The following is a 21,797-nucleotide window of genomic DNA, read 5'->3' as shown; positions in this document are numbered from 1 at the left end:
TGTAGGACAAAGACTCTATCTACAGTCTCTGTGGGCAACCTGTTTCTGAGTCTGACTACCTTTTATTGGGATTTTCCCCCCCACACTACCTAGATGCAGTCCCACATGTTCTCAATAAGGGGATTAACCTCCCTCAACCTGCTGGCCACACTCTTGCTAGCACAGCTGAGGGCATAGCTGGTGCTGTGCTGCACAGGCACACTGCTGGTCGTGCAGCAGGATGGCTGGGTTGGCATCCACAGAGCTGCTCCCCAGCCACCAGCCTCTACTCCAGCATGGGGCAACCCCCTCCCACACGCAGAGCTTTGCGCTCACCTTAGCTGAGCTACCTGTCAGCCCATTCCCCCAGGATGTTGATGTCCCTCTCAACAGTTTCCCTGATCTCCTGTGCATGGATTGCTCCTGTCAATTTGGTATTATCTACAAACATGCTGAGGATACACTCTGTCCCCTCACCCAGTTCACGAATAAAGAAGTTAGAGAGTATTCGCTCCAGTGTTAAGCCTTGATAGGATGCCACAAGTAGCCAGCTGCCATCTGGACTTTGTACTAAGCACAGGTCTTTGAGAGCTATAGTTCAGCCACCTTATTATATTGCCTGTATAAGTAGAATATTTCATGGATTTGTTTATAAGGATACTATGGGAGACAAAGTCCAAGGCCTTGCTGATGTCAGGTAGAAAAACATCTGCTGCTACCCCATCATCTGCAGAACCAGCTATTTCATCACAGAAGGAAACCAGGTTTGCTGGTGTGAAAGCATTTTACATAGCTCATACTGTCAAGGCCATTTAGCACAAGTCACAGTTCCCCTTTCTATTAATGTCAGCTGTAATTAAAACAATTTTGACAGTATCCGTTCAATTCTGACAAGGTTTGTTCTGGTAAGGAAAATCAGAGCCCTCTGGACCACAAAGCTCCTCTGCTACAGAATCCCCCACATACCTTCACAGAAACTAGAACAAATTAGTTCTCAACTCATTTTAACATGCAAATACTAAAATTTTGTTTAATTTTTAATATGCAAATGTAAAAATCTTAATGAACTTGCTATGTCTGTGATACAATGCAACTCAAATGATAAAATCTGACTTTGAGCAAGTTGTCTCTGCCTTTTTGTATTAGAAATTAAGAAAACTGAACATTAATTCTTCAGGAAAGGCAAGTCAGTCACATTAAAAGACAAGACAAAACAAAACTAGGTTTATTCCTGTCTTCAACTCTACTAAAGTTTTGCCTGAGTTAAATTTAGCATTGCCCTGTTTATGTTAGATATCCGTACTGAGTTAGCTAGTGGTTCTATTAAGAACACTTAAAATTCTCATATTTGGCAGTGTCAAAAATAAACCCTCTCAATAAAAAAAAAAAATCAGAAACGGTTTAATGTGGTTGTTTGCAGTCAGAATGCTGCCACCAGGTTACAGCACAGCCAAGACACAGACCAAAGGTATCCCAGTCAAGGATGTAACAGGCAAGAAATACGCAGGTTTTAGCAAACTCTTGTATTAAAACCTATTTTGGTTTTAAAGGAGGTCTTAATACACAGTCATCTTAAAAGAAGTTACGTACTCTACATTTTCTGCAGAATCTAGTGCTCCCTGCTGTAACCTTGAACCTGACTGGAATGTTGTCTGTTGTACAGTAACATTCAGTATGATGCTCTCTTAGCAGCAAAAAAGCACCACAGATCATGGCAGAGAAATCAAGGAAGAGTAAAATAGAGCAGAAGCATGAAAGAAGCAACAAAGGAGGACTGGATAAACATGCTAACAATGTTAGCAAACATCTATTTTGGTACCATTTGGCAATTTTGATCAATGCGCTAGAATAATCAGATCAGAACAAAGGAGTTGGCTTCAAAGAATCCTGAAAGAAGCTCCAGTAAAAAATCTCCCTCTGTCCAAATACTCACATAACCAGATGTAATATGATTTCAGATATTGATTTGTCATACGTGACATGTTTAAGGATGCTAGCGGTAAAACAGCAAAGCTGAAGAAAAACCAGCCTATGAAAGTACACCTTACATCATTCGCTCTGGGTCTTGAAGCACTACTTTGAACAGAACAGATAATTTCTTCCCCTCGTCCAGCTGATAGAAGCATTAACATTAGAAGAGTGACTGGGACTAGCTTCTGATTTACATGAATACCACAGACCTGCAGAAGAAACCCTTTCTCCTTAACTCGATGCTATTTCTTATTAAGAATACAACCACCCTTTAGAGTATAGTACTATAGAAAATCTAAACCAAAAAGCATACTTCTATAATCCTTTTTCCTTATTAAATAAACTTTTCCTTCTTTTAAGTGCTTGGGTATGACTTGTATTTTTGTACTGGAGAAAACAACACACAACAGCTTTTTGTTAAATGAATATTAAAGCTTAACCAATTTCACACTTCCTCAAAAGCAACAATTCTCCCCATAAAAGGGAAATGTGAAAATAAGTTGCTGGTGATATTGAATAAGAGAGGGACAAATGTGGTAATAAAACATTCAGCATAGCTTACTGTTCACATGGATTCTTAAATATGCTGGGAAAATTCTTTGCGTTAGGTTGGAATGTTACCTAGCTCAAACTGAGTTTGCTTCGTAATCAGAGATGAATAGTTAAAGCTAACATTGTCATCATGAATTACCTTCCTTTTTTGATTAATCTGAAACAACGTATTTCTTCTTTTAGACTAAAGATTAAAAAAACACACAAAAAACCCCAAACAAAAATCCACAAGTGGTAGCTAATTTATTAGACCAAGGCAGTAACAAGTTGCATAAACTACCATTCAGTTTTATCCAGCTGATTATCCAAATTTGCAAGAATTGGCCTAGCCATCATAAATCTGCCAAATAGCTTCTGCCAGTAAGGTAAGTTTTTATTTAGGAAGTCATGAATCTTGTTTAATACCAGAAACACTAGGTTTACCTGTTAAAGACTTGGTGTAAATCTCATTTTGAATGTAGCCCATATACCTTTCTTTAATAGTTCCTTTTCAGAAGACTGCAACAAGCAACAAGATTGATGAAAGCTTTGGCAAGTGAAGGGCATTTCAAAGTTGGCTACCCAAGGACAACATATCCTTAAAGGTCTCTAAGTGTTAAGATGAGCAGAAGAGGGAAGAAGAAAGGGGTGAGGAAGGAGAAGGAAGTGGGAAGATGTAACTAAGCAATTGGTCATCTCAAGTATGACTGAAGAATTATCAAGAGGATTCTCATCAGCTGTTGCAAAGACAGCAACACCTGGAAACTACAGAAGAAACAGCCTCAGTAGACACTGATTCATAAAACAAGCCATGACAAGTGACCATGGAGACCTGTAACAACCAGATCAGAAGATCTCAAGTTTCATGCGGCAGGAAAGAGAGACCTTATAGGTAGTCATCATGCTAAAACCTCCAAACCACCTCCAGCTAGACAGTATCACCATCTGGTCTGCACAAGGGCGGATACAGAAGACTGCAGGCCCATTATGACGGAACCCAGCTGAAATTCTCGTGGATAATTAGAAACTTTACAGAAATACCACACAGTCATTAATACCTGAAAACTGAATTGGGGAAGAACTACAAAAGCACTTGCAGAACCTATGAAAGCCCAACCAACACTACTCCAATCCACATCCAGATTAATCAGGATAAATTGAAGCAAATTTTAATTTTGAAAATATGAGGTTTATTAGTAGTTAACCAAAAGTAGATATAACCAACACATTGGTAAACTCTCAGAATCCATCAAGTAACAAAAAATACTTTGTATGTTGGTGAACTGTTACTACCAATACTGTGCTTTAAAAGTGGTGTGTACAGATGCAAACACACTACATAAAGCAAGTAGAGAAGTTTGCACTAATTTCAGCATTAAATAATGCTATTTTTATCTCATATATATATATCAGCCACTTCCAAGCCATTATATGCACTGTATTAAGCACTTATGCCCACCACGCCCTTCAAAAGTATTTGTCAGTATGACAGATTTCCTTGTCTGAATGTCTCTAGACTATACTGCACTGCCACTGTACAAAGAAAATCAAATTCATTCTACTTTGCTTAATGAATCATTGTTGTGCTCCACTTACAACCATAAAAAGAAAGAATTTTACCCCCAGCCCTGGGCCTCATTAAGTTATTTATCTCCCTAGTCAGGACATGCTTGTTAATCAAGCCAAGTACTGCATTCAGAGCACAGCAGCAAAGTTTTGTTCCTCTGTGAGACCGAAAGGGGCATTTCATTTCAGCAGCAGCTTACACAGTCAAGAACACTCAAAAAATGGAATAATCTCAATTTATACAATAAAAATCAATATTATATCTGTAATTTAAACTGTGGAAAATATTTAGCCATGGGTAATATTCAGACAATACATTTTATCCTTTTCAATCTTTATCAGAACCCTTACAAGAATGTTGCTGTAGCAATGCGCCCAGCAGAGGATGCTTTTCTACTTTCAAAAGTTATGCTGAGCAACCTTCTTTGCTAAAACTAGCCCTACAATGCCAAAGCTGTGTTAAAATATGTTTCATACTAAAATAAGGCATTATTTACTATTAACTGGAGTATGACTTGTACAGTCCACATCTTACATGTTTCTTCTGATCTCAAGATCAGATTCTCACCCCTGTAGGCATCTGGATAAAGGCAAGCTTACTTAAATATGTTAGAACATGCCTGGGACTGCCATTTCCACTCCTTGCTACGCCTAAGGGACTAAGAGGCAGGGAAAGTGACAGACAGTGGTCACGCAGGTAGGATGCACCTCTCAAACCACTTCAGTAACTAGGAAAACCTCTATTTCAGTGACTTCCCTCAAACACATCCACACAGGAGAAGAGTTCAAGGAACAAGTTTGACACAATCAAGTTATCTGGAGATGAGCCTTTAGGAGCTGCACAGAAAGAGTGGCTGCAAGAACTCCCTCCGTGAAGCCAACTTCCACAGTGACAGAGGTAGCTAAGCGATGACTGAGCTCCACACAAGCAGCCAGCACGTTCAGGAGCAACAGCACTTCTCTATGAGATCACTCTGCCACTTGAGGTTCATGGGGAGCACATTCTCACAAAGGCAGGGCTCCTCTTCAGTTGGCACAACCCCACTACTCGCTCCTCCAGTACCTGTCAATATCTGACTGATCCAAAAGAGCAGCTGCTTTCACAGGAACTGTCAAAGGGTCTGAATCAAGTAAACAGGACAAGCTTTATTTAAAGCTGGTAAAGAGTGGCTATAATTCTACTAGCACCACCAGCAACTTCAAAAGAAAGTGAAGGATACAGTCAAGAAAAAGGATAACATAAGAAAATAAGTGAAGCAGGTCTCCTGTATCACAGAATCGTCTAGGTTGGAAAAAGACTTTGAAGATCATCCAGTCCAACCATTAACCTAACACTGACAGTTCCCAACTACACCATATCCCTCAGCGCTATGTCAACCCTACTCTTAAACACCTCCAGGGATGGGGACTCCACCACCTCCCTGGACAGCCCATTCCAACGCCTAACAACCCCTTCTGGAAAGAAATGCTTCCTAATATCTAGTCTAAACTTCCCTGGCACAACTTGTGGCCATTCCCTCTTGTCCTATCACTTGTTACTTGGTTAGAGACTCATCCCCAGCTCTCTGCAACCTCCTTTCAGGAAGCTGTAGAGGGCGATGAGGTCTCTCCTCAGCCTCCTCTTCTCCAGACTAAACACCCCCAAGTTCCCTCAGCCACTCCTCATACGACCTGTGCTCCAGACCCTGCACCAGCTTTGTTGTCCTTCTCTGGACACACTTGAGTCATTCAATGTCCTTTTTGGAGTGAGGGGCGGCCTCACTAGTGCCGAGTACAGGGGTAAGATCCCTTCCCTGTCCCTGCTGGCCATGCTATTTCTGACACAAGGCATTCTTGTCAGGAATAATATGTAGCCATAATGGGCCTGTATGGTGATTGTGAGGGATCATTCAGAACAAGAAACATTTTGAACGGGACATTACCTGCAAACTGAAGGCAGTCAGCCATGAGACTCATACAAAGAGTACCTATATCAAACAGGTATTCAAGAACAGCTTATGCACAGTATCAGCAGGCAGCCTGCTGCAACTATGAGTGTGTTAAGATTCCACTCTGGGTAGAAAAAAAGCCCATCTACATGAGGCTTGTTAGCAGAAAATGCCAAGAACTGAATGTCAAAGATTGCCAGTTTCATATGCAACTCTTCAAATAGCAAACAACCTGCCCTTCCCCATAAAACACCAGTTCTGATCAAGATCCTTGAGTCAGGACTGTGAAGTCAATAACTTCATTGCCCCCTCTTGTTATGAGATGTCATCGCAATTTCAAAACAGAAAACTTGAGAAGTAGCTGGAAGAAGCAGCACAGTATACAGATCATTTGAATCAGTAATTCTAGTTTCTGGCATAGGCAAACATCACAGTCTTCACTACTTACAGTTTCCAACACTCTAGAGGGAAAAAAACAAAAATATGACCGTTGCCAGCTCCCACAACAGACCAAGACACACAGGCTAGACATGGCTCCAACTCACTGTTCTGTCTTTGTCTCCTCCAATTTAAGGGTATGGCAACATCTTCATTCTTTTATTGTTCCACATGCAACTCTATGGTGTAAAGAACAGCTTTGCACAGATTTACACAAACCAAGAAGGAACAGCTTTTTCAATTTCTCTCTACAGGGAAGTTTTTAATATGCTTTAAAGAACATGGACTGAAAGTAAAGTTTAAAGGATTTTATGCCGTACATCCAATACAGAAAATGACTTATACCACTCCTACAGGCTGCAGTAGTCCAAAACACTGAATTACACTTTCATCGATAAAAAAGCTTAAATCAAACTCCCATAAAGAGTGAAGTGTTTTCTTTTTTCTGCATTACGGACACTACTGACAGTTTAAAGAACCTGTCATTCTGTGCTGACACTAGTAGTTTCACTTGTACTCTGCACAGACACTTTCCTAATGTTTGCTCTTTATCGTCTTTTAACCAACATTTATGAAGTAAGGGCTATTAGAACCTTGAGAAAATCCATGATCAGAGCTAATCCTTAAACAGCAAGAAACAAGTTTTAATTCCTGTCAGCTCCCCAAATATGTTCAGTTGTAGACTCAAGTGCTTGCGCCAGCACAAAGCAAAGAAAGTAGAATTATTTCTTTTCAGAAAAACGTTGTCTTAAGGCTCTTAAAGTGTTGCATGAAATCAGCAGGACAACATGAACAGATTTATCTGATTTCTTCTCTGAACAACACTAATACAAGCAGTGACATCCACAATAACTGTCTTGCAGGACATGTGCACTGCTTCTATGTTCCCTAATTTTATCTCCTATATGCTAATACTTGTAAAACATGCAACTCAGATCTACTTTGTTTAATGCACTTTTTGAAATAAGTGATTCAAATTTCCTCTAAAACAGTATGAAACTTAAGAACTGGCCAAAGATGCTTCATATACATACAATTCATGATTTCTGAATTGAATATGACTAGTAATTAAAACCACCAAGTATTTCACTGGTTATAAAGCTAAAATTCTCCTCTTTGCTTTCTTAAGAGTCTTCTGAGTTAATTTTCTAATTCACTTCACTATTCTTCTGCAACCTCAGTATGTTACTAACCAGCTCAGCTGAAGACAAGTGTCAGTTGCTTGTTCTCCTGCAGGAACTGCACCATATCCAGAACAACTCACTTTGGCATCATTTATAAAGCAACAAGACTAGGTACAAGCCCCAAAGAGTTACTCTCCTTGCACTAGACAGGCCTCTCCTCTGGTTTTGTACAACCTGTACGTGCTTTATTTCTCAATTTTCAAACCAATCTTGTGCAAATACAGTTATGTTCAAAAAATTCTGATAAATTTTCATTATTCTCGACTTATGAGACAATACATAAAATTGATCTATGGTATTTTTTTCCTCCCTAGAAGATTATAACCTGGGGAAGAGAAATTAAAAAGCATGGGAAGAGATATATCCCTGATATCTTTCTGTGTTTGAATATATAAAGTTTGTTGGTTTAATACTTCAAGTTTACTAGACTGTTATGGGAAAAATCTCAATTATTCTTGCCAAAGTGTTAGTTCAAAAACATCAACTGCCAAAATCTTTGTTTTTTTCTTTTCTAAAAAGCACCTTAAAAGATGTTTCTTGTCAAAATCCTATGTAACTTTTCAGACACTGAGAAAAGCAGACAATTCTCTTAATTTAGCTTGGAATGCCAGAAATACACACATCACACAGAAACAAGTAAATTGTCAGTATCCTGAAATACAGGATTTTTTTTTATTTGAAGGAATAAATGACCTTACTGTGGCAATACTATAATCTGACTATAAGACAAGGAGAGATATGCAAACTGATATGATTTAAATAGATGTTCTCTGGAAACAGCTGTCTTCTACATTAGATCTTGTTATAAACTCAGATCCAGTGCCATTTAAAACCATACAAAAAAAGTGAGAGTAGAATCTGTAGTACCATGTACTGTTTCTTCCACATAAGTACTGCTCAAGTGCTACTCATCATCTGTGCAGTATTCTTCCATGCCAACTAGGAAAATATAAGTCTATATGTATTTATTTCCTTCAGGTCATGAAATATACTGACTGTGGTCAGCTAACGAACAGTGTGAAAAGAGAGTGGTAACTTTAATACTCTCACCTTTAAAAGCTCCATGTTACTATCTATTTGTAATTATTTCAATTCTCACTTCCTCAAATTTCTAATGTAACACTTCAGATGAGCAAGAACTACCTTTCAAATACACACAACTGTATTTTAAGAATGTAATGCACACTAATAATCTAAGATACCTCCTGCTTGTTGATGTCCAAGTTACTAAAGCACGTAATGATGAGCCAGGTGAACTAGGCAAAGCCAGACACTGCAGCTGTAAGGATATGAAAACGCTTATCCTGCCTGTTAAGAGTCTTCCTATGCTAACTGACTGCTGCTGAGTGTGAAGAACACTGACAACGCTGCTATACTGACCTGTGAACAAATGACACCTCCCAGTTTTGTATTACCAGCACAATCCTCTTTTTTGTATCAAAACCGAAATATAGTTCTGAAAGTAAGCTCTAAGACTCTTACCAAAACTTCAACTGAAATTAAAAAACATTTTAGTGAAACATTAGGCACTGTATTCCAATATCCAGTTCCCTAAGCATTTCCTCATTCTTGAGCTGCCATCTTTCTGCTTTTGACACTTCAGAAGTAATTTCATTGAAGTTCAGACAAGTGAGATTTACTGTATCTCTTGTAAAAAATATCTTTTCTCCTTCATGAATCTGTATTTCATTTTGTTACCTTTTTAATTTATATCCATACCTTGCAGATAATCACTAAATGAACATAAGGATTTAAGTGTGACTAGCAGGCCTAGATCATTTCTCTCTGCCGTATTCCTTTTCCAACAAAGGAGCTGCCTACTCTTCAGTTACAAAAATAGCCCCGTTAGTAAGATTAAAGACCCCCCCCAATACTAATTCCAAGGGCCTGTAATCTTGTCAGTTTTCATGTCCACAACTAAAACCTATCAGATTCTTTTTGAAAAAGTATTTTCCATGCATATGCTTCACATTCTTGACCTCTTAAGATATGGTTGTCATGAGCTGCAACTAATTGATTATGTTTAACTATTACTCTAAAGAAATTAGTACAAAATTTAAACTGCTGTTAACTTTTCTTTCCCAGAAGAGGTAAGAGCACCTTGAAATATTTGCTAAATGCGTAAAGTTCTTGCAGTATCCATCGTTTTGCAAGGGGTATTGTTCATCAGTACTAGAACATGCACACAGATACTCTATATTCAAACCTAGAAAGTTTCCACCAGTCACATCCACACAGTAAATATGCTCGCTGAAAGCTTTTGCATTTGGGGACAGTATCTTAGATGAGAAATACCGAGGTATCTCAAATGTGCAACACTCAAAGACAGAAGCAAGCAAGGCAAAGCAACTGTGCACAAGCACAGTTCTTCTGGATGCGTTCACACTCAGGGTGAACGCACATCCTGATGCTAAGGACACCAAAATATTTTGAGATCTCAGTATAGTTTTGGCAGTGAGGCCATCAGATATAGAAGTTTCAAAAATCACCTCATGAACGTACAGGTTTAGATGGATACAGAGATATCGGAGACAAACACACTTCTTTAAAAACTGAATACACTGATGTTTTGTAATGCGGACAGATTCACTAGTTAAGTATCTACAGGAGACACATATAAAACAAGTAGTATTTCACAGATTGGTGGGTTAGACAATTTCAAACTATGATATGAAAATAAAGCTATTACATATAAACCAATTCCTCAGATCAGGGACTGAACAATATGGTAAGAAATAAAATGCCTTCATCAAAGGAGTCAAAAAACACTGGATGTCCACTGCGTAAGACACTGCCTTCTGAGATAAAGACAACAGGATGAAATGCTCTCTATTTTTTTTAAGACAGGCAAGAAGGAATTTCTCAACTTGCATGCAGAGGTAACAAGCCATCAACAGAACATGGGTATTGGAGAGTAAACAAGTGCTACAAATTGCAAGACAGTTTAGTTCATGGGATCCTGAATCCTAAGAGAGGAAACACAAGGAACATGATGACTTGATCTGTATCCTCAATCAAGTATCTAGGTATACAGTTGTGATGTTGATGATATCTTCTGACTAAACAACAGGGGAATAAAGTTTTTGGTTTTTTTTTTCCTGGGAAACACAGCTAATATGCTGATTCTTTGGGGTGAAGCTAGACATTCATCTCATTCAAAAGAAATTAATTTTTGAGGTCTGTTTTTCAGAGTAAAACTCTGTGAGCCTGAAGCATAATCTCACTGGCTGTTACAACCATTGAGGAACTGAGCTTGTCATGAAAATAGCATTGTTCAAATTCCTGGAAAGCTACTAACAGTATACTTTTAAGGCACAATTTATGATAGTTTACAAACTAAGCGGGACTTCTGGCCTCTTTTGTGCAACTCCAGCCCTGTGCCACTATCATCACAGAACCAAATGAAAAGTCAATCACAGAATGGAACTAGTAAAATAAAAATAAACCTGTAAGTGAACAGATCTCTCCTTTCAAAGTGGAGCATCATTCCTGGTTTGCAATGCTGAAATCATCCCTTCCCAAGATCCCCCTAGGATGATAGCTGGCACAGCCGATGAGTACTGGCAGTCATGTCCTCAAAGCCCCACAGCATCTAAAGAGGAGTTGGTTCAAGAAGCATTTCCAGCCTATCAGAACTTAAGTGAATGGAGAAACATTGCCTGTGATGCCTCTTCCGTACCATGAGGAAAATAAACTGGTTGAGAATAGCCTTACAACATGTTTTCTTTTTAATGAAGTAGTTGGGATATTAAAAATATATTAGATACCCCAGTTCAGACATCTCTGGAGTCAACAGGCTTTGGTACCAATGCATCAGTACCAGATGATCTCCAAGTCCCACAGCAAAGTTATATCCTTAAGGGACACCGAAGCCATCTTTATAGGTGATGAAATATCATTATTCTCAGCCTCGATGATCTCCAGCTCCTAGAGCTGAAGACTACCTTTTTTTTTTTGTGATCTGCTTTTCTCTCCTCCTTGTTGTTCAGCATTTCATCAGAAAATGGCGAACAAGCCTTCCATCACACAAAAAGCAGGAGTGTTTTGATAACTACAGCAACTTTAAGAAAGCTGTTATGTTAAGGTTCCCATGAAAGGCACTTTAACAGGAGGAGGCTGAGAAACAGCTGAGATGCAATCAACATTTATACCCACGTTGTATGAGGCCAGACTACCCAACTAAGATATCAAATAGAATATTCAAGTAAAAACTTGAATAGTTCTTGAACTAGTTCTGCATGTTAAAAAACCTTACTAATATAATGTCTAATTTAAACCCAGCCTACCACAGATTTCTCATGAGACTTCACTATTTGAGACATTAGAAACAACTACTACGACAGATTATTTTTAAACAATTTAAAAGAGTAAGCTAAATATTTACATACAGTATGAACTCCATCATACCTCCTGCCTATTTTAAAAATCATGGAGTGGGGGAGAAGACGAGTATGTGTTCCTTTCTCTGTGGTATGACAACACTCTGGATCAAGCCATTTCTCCCTATTGCCATAATCATAATCCATCTTTACTTCCCTTTCACCTTTGCCTCCCAAAAGCCTCAAACATAAAATGACCTGTTTCCATCTTGGACTTTAGCTGAGATGCTCTACAGGCAAACTGATTTTTAGACTAGAACAAAACTTCCACAGAAAAGCATGAATATTTCAAATCTACTACAAGCATCAGACAGAACAGCACCATCTGAAATACTGCTGCCCTTACATATATGTCAAAATAAAGAACCAGGCTATATCAATGTAAGTCAACAAAATCAGTTTCTATTTATTTAGATCTGGGCACAGAGAGGTCATTTTACAACAAGTCAACACAGCATTGTACTTCCAATTCATTTCCAAGGCAGTTTAATTAGGCAAATTAAAACTGGTACTAGTTAACTTATTCACTATTTGTTTACCAGGGCTTAGCACTGTTACCTTGATTTTGTAGCTCGACAAGAGCTGAGAGAGTATGTGGACTTACATGTTTGTTACTACAACACAATCCAGAATTGAACAGAAGAACTTCAACAGTACAAAACATGAGACTGCATTTACAAAACTAAGGATGACATAATCAAATATTATTATCTTTTCTAGTGTACAAGTACTATTCAAATCATGGTTATGATCAAAGAACATCAATCCAAATTTTTACTCAATTTTAGTTTTCATAACCTTTCAAGATTTTAAGTTGTTGATGTGCTATTTTTACTTTGAATGGTTTTGAATTGTTTAACAATAAATTTGTTCAGCAAAGTATAGCTTTAGAAAGTCAAGATGCCTTTGGCTGAAGTCAGCTGATGTTGCTTTAATTCTAATGGAGATATTGACTTGTGTCCAGAAGACAGGACTGAAGCCAGACTCTTAATTCCATCTCTTACTACAAGATTGTATTTAAACCATTGTTTTCGTTCTCAATTTCTGCAGGCATGGTGCAGAGCTATGCAATTTTTTTTTCCTATTACTACTACTCTTCTCCACTGGTAGGCTGCAGTTCCTATCTTCTTCACTGTTTCTTCCTCTTCCTTCCAAAAGAAAACTCCAGCTGCTTTTACACTTTACACCCCCATTCTAACACCATCAGCTTCTCTATCCTGCAGTTGAAAGCAAAGTTAAGTCAAGAATAGCGAGTGCTGAGTAAGTCCAAGAAATCCTCACAAAGTCAAGATAGACTCAAGAGATGACGTTCAAAATCAAAATTTGAGTGTGCAACTAGGTGCTGGTCCACAAAACGCTCACAATGACTATAACACTTCAGTGCAATGCACTGTGTAAGATGTGGATCCATACAGCAGAGAAGCTGGTGGTTGAGAACCCAAGACCCCAGTGTATCCACAAGAAATTCAGGTGGTTCCATTAACTGGATACCTATTAGTGGCTGAAGCAGTCTGCCTGCAATTGCTCCTGAAGCACAGCTTGTGGTTTAGTTTCATCCAAAATACATTTAATTTCCACACTGAAAAGGCACTCAGCAATATAAAACAAAGTGTAGTAAGCAGAGATGATCAGAAGATCACTTTCAAAGTGAACTTCTAGTCTGACCCAGAGTGTTAAAGTATAGGCACCCACTATTTCGGTTCATATATATCTTCTCTGGATATGTTACATTATCTGAAAATTGTTCTTTCAACCACTCACTTTCTCATTCATCTAGTGAAGAGAGATATTCAGAACACTAGAAGTAGTTTTGCTACAGTGTATGAGCATGTATGTTTTTATACTCTTGCCTATTACGTCGTTTCTCCTTCCATGGGGAAAAAAACCAAACACGCTCTGTTCTGTACTCAGAGTGGAGTACCACCTACACAATGGCACTGATTTTTATTATTGGTATCTTCAGTGTTCAGACACACAGGTATGCACTTTCTGGTACAGATAATCATCACTTATTAAGAACTATTGTATTTAGGTGTTATCTAAACAAAAAACAACTTGCTAGGTCAAATACTTTCAACTACTAGCTTCCTGAACAGTTTCAAAGTTAATCTGAAAAACAGTGTTGCAAAATTCTACCCATCTACATGCCTCATTTTTTAAAAAAATAAACATTCTCCTCTCAGCATCCTCTTAATTTTTTTTTTTATTCATCTGAGTTTTCAGAACCATGTAAATCTGAAATGTTGTCTATCAAACCAGAACACAAAGAATAAACTGAATTATAACGGCACAATTTTCTTGAGGCAAAACTGCAAAAATATAAAGATACAGATCTAAATTTTATGCTCAAGCCTCACAAGAAAGGGAAAAGGAAATGCACAGAAACTGCAAGAAATCAAGTCTTACACATTTTTCTTGCAGTAACTCTTATGTACATTCGTACTGAAAGAAAGCTATCCTCCTGGAGATTTTCAGAAACAACAGTAAGTTAGTTCAGAGAAACACACACTCACAGAAGAGGTAACTAACTGCTGAAGAACTGATACTTCTAATTAATTTTGAGTTAGAAAGAATACATTTTAAATCCAGTAAAGGTGATCAACTACCCTGCAATGAATGATGCATTTTCTCAGTTTGTTCAATCCCTACACATTCATACATCTATACAGTAGTTTATATGGCATATATATACACTACATATAGTAGTTTATTATACAAAATAAGTTTCTTGAATATCATTCCACAAAAATTACAAAACACAAAAATTGAGGAATGATATGAAGTTAGTAAGAATTATCATTAGCTACTTTTTGACTCTACCTAAAAAGATTCTTCCCAAACAACCACATCTACTTAGATATCCTTCATGGCAAATATTTTTTTTTTTTTTTAAATAAATCTCACTGCAGCTCTAGTTACCATGAATATGTAATAACAGATTTCAACACTTCTGAAAATGCAAGAGTGCATTGATTATTTGAACTCCCTCCTCCTTTCTCTACATTTATTTATACCACCTAAGGTGTTAATGACCTTGATGGTTCTTTACAACTACTTGACTGTAACTCACACTTTCATGGTTGCACATCTCTGGTGAAGAAAGCTAAGACTAATTACAGGAAGAATCCATGTAATGATGATTGACAACATAAAGAAACTCACCCTTAAGATTAACTTTTTGAAAATTTTTAAACTATTGTCACAACTCAATTTGTAAGGACATTATAACCCCACCTCTTTGGCACACAAGTATAAAAACCTAACCATGCCTCTTTATCCAACTACTTCTACTTCACTAGTACCACTGCCCCCAATTTACAGATACAAAACCAAGGCAGATGTATGCTGTCAAAAAATACATTTGTATTTCTAAAGCAGAGTCTACACTGAAGGAAGGTTTGAAAAAGCGTGTTTCAGCAGATACAGAAGCAGAAACAGAAGAAACGCTTGTGGGGCTCTGCTACAACTCTGAGTGTAGTAATTGTGTCATCTACTGTAACCAAGAAAACATCACAAAAAACAGCAAGGCAGATGACTGACTCTGGAAAGTTAATCACTAAACACTGAACTTTCTGTTAACTGATGAGATACATTTCTCTCCCCAAATGCAAGTCAAATGGCACAAGCAATTTGTATGTTTTTCACCTCGGCGTGCTGAACATATTGCATTAGCTCAGATCACTAATTATTAAATTGAAAGAGGCAAAACAAAAGAGAAATTACCTTGGTGCTATTTCTCCCATTAATTTTTAGTCTCTGTTTTGCTTAAAATTCAAACCCCAGTTTTAGACAAAGAACTAGAAAAAAACAGAAAATGAATGGACTGTCTCTGATTACATCCATAAACTGTTTCAAAACAATTATTTAAAATACTAGGAAATAACTTCATTAAACCTCATACTTTGTCATATACAGTAGCAGAAATTATCCTTCTTTAGGCTTGCCTTTATTCTTCCAACATTCTGCATTCAATATGCCTCCTGATCTTGTCAGTAGTATCTGACTTCTTTTGCATCCTTACATAAGAATTGAACTTGTCATAGTCCTAGGCTACATTTCTCCCTATTCAGGTTTTCATTCAGGTCTCAATTTAATGTCATCCGAACCTTCATATTTTATTTTTAGTTACTTATGTTTAGTTAAAAACAATATTCAGCAGTTGGCCATTAAACAGGCATTTCAGGAATGTGGTGGGATGTTCATTACAGCAAACTTTTATCCACTGCCAGGAAATCTAATTTACCTATTCTTTTAATTATCAGACTGGCATATGGGCAGATTAAAAATAAGAAGATAGCCAGAAATATCTGTGTCTAATCTGAAAATATGTGTATTTCCTACAATATAGGTGACTTGAACCTGCTCTCTCAGTGAAGTGAAATGAGATATTACAAGTATTTCTGTGGTTCATCTGTGTTACCTTTCTGTATTAGCTGTCTATCAGCTGCATGCAACTTCTCCCACTGCTACTTCAAACCTTTTTAATTCTGATGAGAACTTAATTGATAATCTTCTTCCTCAGTAGAAAGGTTACTTAATTGCTTGTCTATTCAGCACAGTCAAATTGGCATCCCAAAGGATGCTTCCATGTGATCCACATTTCCTGTGAAAGAACAAGGCAACATCTACCTGAATCACACAGAGTCTAACAACCAACTGTGTCTTTATACCAGTGTCGAGGTACTGCCACTGTGTCCATGTCTGAGAAAGAACAGAAGCCGAGATTATACTTTCTCCTGAATACATTAGCTACCCTGAGCAGAACTTGGAGCTCCTGCCATCACACTGATGTGGTTTGTGAAGTCTGGCTGGGTATCCAAAAGCAGGGTTCAATTGTCATGCCAGTTTCAACTAGAGCATTATGCAAGTTCCATGTCTGTGGAACTGGGATATTTATCTTCACTATTAGAGATTTGTAATCAGAAGTTACTTTTTATCCCAGCTATTGCCTTCCTAAGAGCTACCCTCCAATGATTAAAATAAAAATGAAGTTCAGATTATGTCTTTTGTGATGCTGAACATTTAATCTCTTCTTGTCCTCACCCTTATGTTCATTCTGCTATGAAACAGTGTATTATCACAAGCTCCTGACACAAGTAGGAATCACAAGACTGAGGAACTCCTTACTTGTAATGTGATTTAATGCCTGATCACTGAATGTACTTTCCTGATTCATCAAAACAGCATTCAGTGTATTAGATACATAAATATCAAACAGGATTTACCTATTCACCAGAATCAATTCTCCCTATTATTCGGAATAATAGAAGATAAAAAGGAATCCTACCAAATTCTGTTCTTTATAATTTTATAGGAGACTGAGTAAGCAACACCATATTCGCTATCAGCTCAAACAAAAGCTCTTAAAATAACTACTATATTCAACTCAGAAGACAACAAAGAGTTACAAAATAAGGACTGGTCTTTATCCTGAAGAAATCCTAAAGAATTTTACTTTAGGGCAGATAAGTTTCTCAAAGCAACAGATGCATCTGCCCAGCAGTTAGGGGACAATGAACACTAGGAGTCAGTATCTGAAGCCGGATGGAGTTTTGGCAGAAGTTGTCCATGTTACACGAGTCCCTACAAGGACAAAGAATTCTGTGACTAGCTCAGAATAATTAAGAAAACAGTCAAGTGAGAACTACATTAGTGAGTACAGGATTTTCCTGATTTTCTGATGAAAGATTAATTTACTTTAGCTTCATACAGGGAATCGTGAAACCAGAAATACTACCTACGAGAAGACTGTACAACAGTTACAGAAGAGAGAATGGGGAAGAAATTTGATCAAACTATTCTTACCAAAAACTTAAAGGCAAACTTTTTTGCAAGTTTAATCCAATTTCCTATTGGATCAGGCCTACTTTCAGAGAATAATTTTATAAAGTTCTACTGCCTTTTTGATGTTACATATACCTTCTTTTTGAACGTCTTTGTTCTGCCAAGTACTAGGTGTTATTAGATTAACTCTTCCCAAATGAAAGCAGTGCAGTTCATCCTCAGAGATGAAAAATCCTAGAAATAATATCATGGAGTTGTCTTTAATGCGTATTTGGAAAGACAAATAGAAAAATTTCACACCTCAGAAACACTCCCCAACACTTTTTAAAATGTGAGACATTAGGTTTTTAACATATGTAAAAGCAGAGATCTAATAATACGGGGAATACTATTCAAATGATAGTTACAAGTCATTGTTACCAGTTACTTAAATTTGCAAGTTGTTGTACATCATTTTAGTGAAGCTGATGGCATAAGAATGCCATGGTAGTTTCCCTCACGAAAACTAAAGAATTATACACACTGTAAATGCTCAAGGATTTATATGGAGGCCTTTAAAATCAATGCTAATAAAAATTTTTTCACAGACACAAATCAATGCCTGAAGCACTATTTCTTCAGTATATACCAATACATATATGAATTTGAAACAGTTTCTTTGGCTTATGTGTCAGTTTACGTAATATATCACACTGAACAAACAGTATGTTGATGTCTCTTAACTGTTTCAGTTTGATCTCTAATTGAATGAAGTCTTCTGTAGAAACTACCTGCAATATATAGTAGGTCTGCATAAAGCCTAGAGTAAAAAAATATTATGACATTTAAATGGCAGAGTAAATGAAAAAGGCCAGTGGAAATTCTGCTTTTTAGTCACAATGGAAGCAAAGATTCCCCAGAAAAGGCTGTGGGTTTTTTTGCTGCCTTGCCTCAAGATCTGTGATTTGAGGCATTAATTTTCCAACAACATAATTAAAAAAAAAATTTAAATGTTCAGTCCATTTTCTATATCTCTCAGATAGATACATAGCCTCTTTAACAAGAGACTGACACAGTGTGGATATTTTGATAAAATGAGATGCCTTAAATGTTAACAAATGCATATATTCCTTGTACAGTCCTGCACACTATTTTCCATAGTCAATTTCATGTTTTCTAAACAGTGAATCTACAATAATCATAGTTTTAGAAAGCAACCTAGACATTACTGATATACATTAATGAAGTGGGGAATAAAATTTGGATCTGTAGGAAAAGGAAAAGGTAGGAATCTATGTGCCAGCACAGAAAGTATGTTACCCATTTAGTTAATGCTAGCATAGACATGCAGCCATTGTTTATAGCCAACTACTATTGGTAAATTGAAATCTAAAGATTTAGATTTCTAATCTAAAGGTCTTCAGATTTTTTCTTAAATGGCTAAAGAAAGGACTGTGTAGAGCAGAATGCCTCTCAGCCTTTGAATGGGCAGTAAGAATCAAGGATATTATGGAGGAAAACTAACTATAATCACACTTCATGCCCTGTTAACTATTAAGTTCTGGCTGAAAGTATTTTTTAGAGAAATGGTAGTTTGCTGATAGGAGGGTGTTTCTTAAAAACGTCAGTAAAAGCAGCAAGTAATTTTAATCCTGCAAAAACTGTGCATCATGGCAACTATGAAACTAAGCACCTATTTGCCAAATGGAAAGCTTTTTTCTTTCCCATAGGTTTTTTTACATAGAAAGGTAAGCTTTGGTGGAGAATCTGAAATGGTATTAATTTTAACTCCACCATCTACATTTTGTCATCTTCTTAACCACCTTAATTTGTTACACTTTGGAGAACTATCACTCTTCTCTGAACTATTTGTACTTGGAAGGATAAATAGTATGTTTTACAGGAAAAGTACTTAAATCCTAAGTCTTACATGAGCTGTCACCTCTTTACCAATTTCTTACTGGACTGTTACATTCCCTTCAGATACTTCAAAACCACGGAGACTCCAAGGATATAGTAACAAAGCAAAAAGGGAAAAACAAGGAAAAATTCTTGTTCACGTAAGTGAAAATTGGAGAAAGACTGAAAATTGCCTTAAAAATCTAAGAGGTGCTTCCAACAAAAGAGGAATGTGCTACTTTCCATGTCTACATGGGATAGGATAAATCACAGTAGTCTTAAATTGCAACAAGAGATTATAGATCAAGTTAAGAGTGCGAGGGGAAAAATAAAACCCAAAACACAAACACATTTGAAGGCAAAGATAACCAAACTAAAATTTATTACCCAGGGAGTTTTTTTGGAGTCTCTCACTGAAAATTTTTGAGAACAGGTTAAACAAGCATTTGTAGCTATGGCTTACCAATAATTAATCCTGCTTTGGAATCATGGTCTAGCTAACTTTGATACAGGAAAACTTGTATTCATAAAAACTTATAGTACAGAGCTGAGAAGTTCTAATGAAGACCAGCTCCAATCTAGCATGATGCTGAAGCTTGATGGCATTACTAAGGACAAGGACAAAAACAGTTACTATGCTCACTGGTTAGACTTACCCTGAACAATGAGGGGTTTTTTTTCTAAACACATACACATTATATACAGCTATGCACATTACAAGTATTTCTGTGGTTCATCTGTGTTACCTTTTGAAAGCAAGACAATTTCCCTGACTCCCCATAATTTAACTTAAAAAAATCAGGGGGTGTCATTTCCACACCTCCCCAGGTCAATAAGATAATATGATTGTTTGGCATGGCAGGTTTTACAGTGATGAAGGAGCACAAAAATGCCTGAGGCATCTCAAAGTTTACATGAGATGACACAGTGATGACAGTTGGTTTTCTTCATGCACTTGTGAATCTGTGCGGTGTACTATAGTTTAGCGGATTCCTTGTGATTTCTGGCTGCTGTACATCTCTCCCTGAATAGCAGATCATCTGGAGATCACAGGTAGAAGAAAAATTTAGAAATATTAGAAGTTATGATGGAAATCTTACACTCATGGTAACAGATATAGAAAAAAAATGGCAATTGTGAGACCAGGAAGAAACAGAGTGTGGTAGAGAAAAAAGTGCAAAGATGGAAACATCAAAACAGAAGCTTTTAAGGGTTAGCTCAGTATAGAAATCGCTCACTGGACTCAAAGGAAACACTTTTACATAAAGACATAGAAGTTGTAGAATTTGTGAGTACTCGAAAGAAGAGACAGAGACCTTGCTACACAGGAAATCATTAAACTGAAAGCTCAAGAAATAGCAACGCTACTAACATTAGCATTCCGGCAGTCTGTGACTGTATTACATAAAGATTACTATTAGCTGTTGAGCCAAACAAAATCAAGGGTGGACGTCTATATACCCACTCAGTGAAGAGTTTGACGAATGTTGTCTGGAGTAAGAGACCAGGTGTGATATTAAGAAAAAGAAGACGTTCTACTTCTATTAAAAGGGCACCTGACGTTTTGCTGATGGTATTTTTCACTGTCAGTGAATACCAATCTTATGGTCACATCAGTAGGAAGGACATCACAATAGCAGGTGCTTGATGAAATGGCAAATAAGCCCTTCAAAGACTGCTGAGGTCTTTACACACAGAATGACTCCTGGCAAGGGATCATCATCTTACTCCTACAGGAAAAAATAAAGAAGCCTACTGAAACACTTCTTTTGTCATTGGATTAAGACAGACAGGGTTTGGATAAATCCAGAAGTTGTAGCTGAAAGGTTTAAGAAAGGCTTTATTTCAAATTCTATGGACAGAACTGAAGATTATTTCTGTCAGCTCGAGTCTGAAGAGGAAGCTGAGAATACACGCACTAAAAGGGAGGAAGGCGACAACACTGAAGAGGGTGGCAGCACCAGAAAGTTGTGAACTCTGCGAGGTGCAACAACTGAAAGCCAACTGTAGTAAAGTATAAGAAGAAAATAAGACTAACCTTTTACAGAAACAAATTATTAGTGAAAACTTTATTATCTATTGATTACAGATATGTAATTAAAAAAAAGCTTTTTATGTAGAGTTATGTTTACTTTTAGGAGACATATTTAGATTAGTAC

General features: G+C 37.2%; 1 protein-coding gene across 1 annotated transcript in view; it reads right to left on the bottom strand.

Annotated features, from left to right (window-relative positions):
• Positions 1 to 21,797, bottom strand: part of ZNF292 (zinc finger protein 292) — a 53,061-nt gene that overhangs the window by 26,652 nt on the left and 4,612 nt on the right. The window lies entirely within an intron of this gene.

Source organism: Athene noctua, chromosome 1 (genome assembly GCF_965140245.1).
Source record: "Athene noctua chromosome 1, bAthNoc1.hap1.1, whole genome shotgun sequence".
Lineage (NCBI taxonomy): Eukaryota > Metazoa > Chordata > Aves > Strigiformes > Strigidae > Athene > Athene noctua.
The sequence above is the reverse complement of the archived record's forward strand: the minus strand, read 5'-3'. Positions and strand labels throughout refer to the sequence as shown.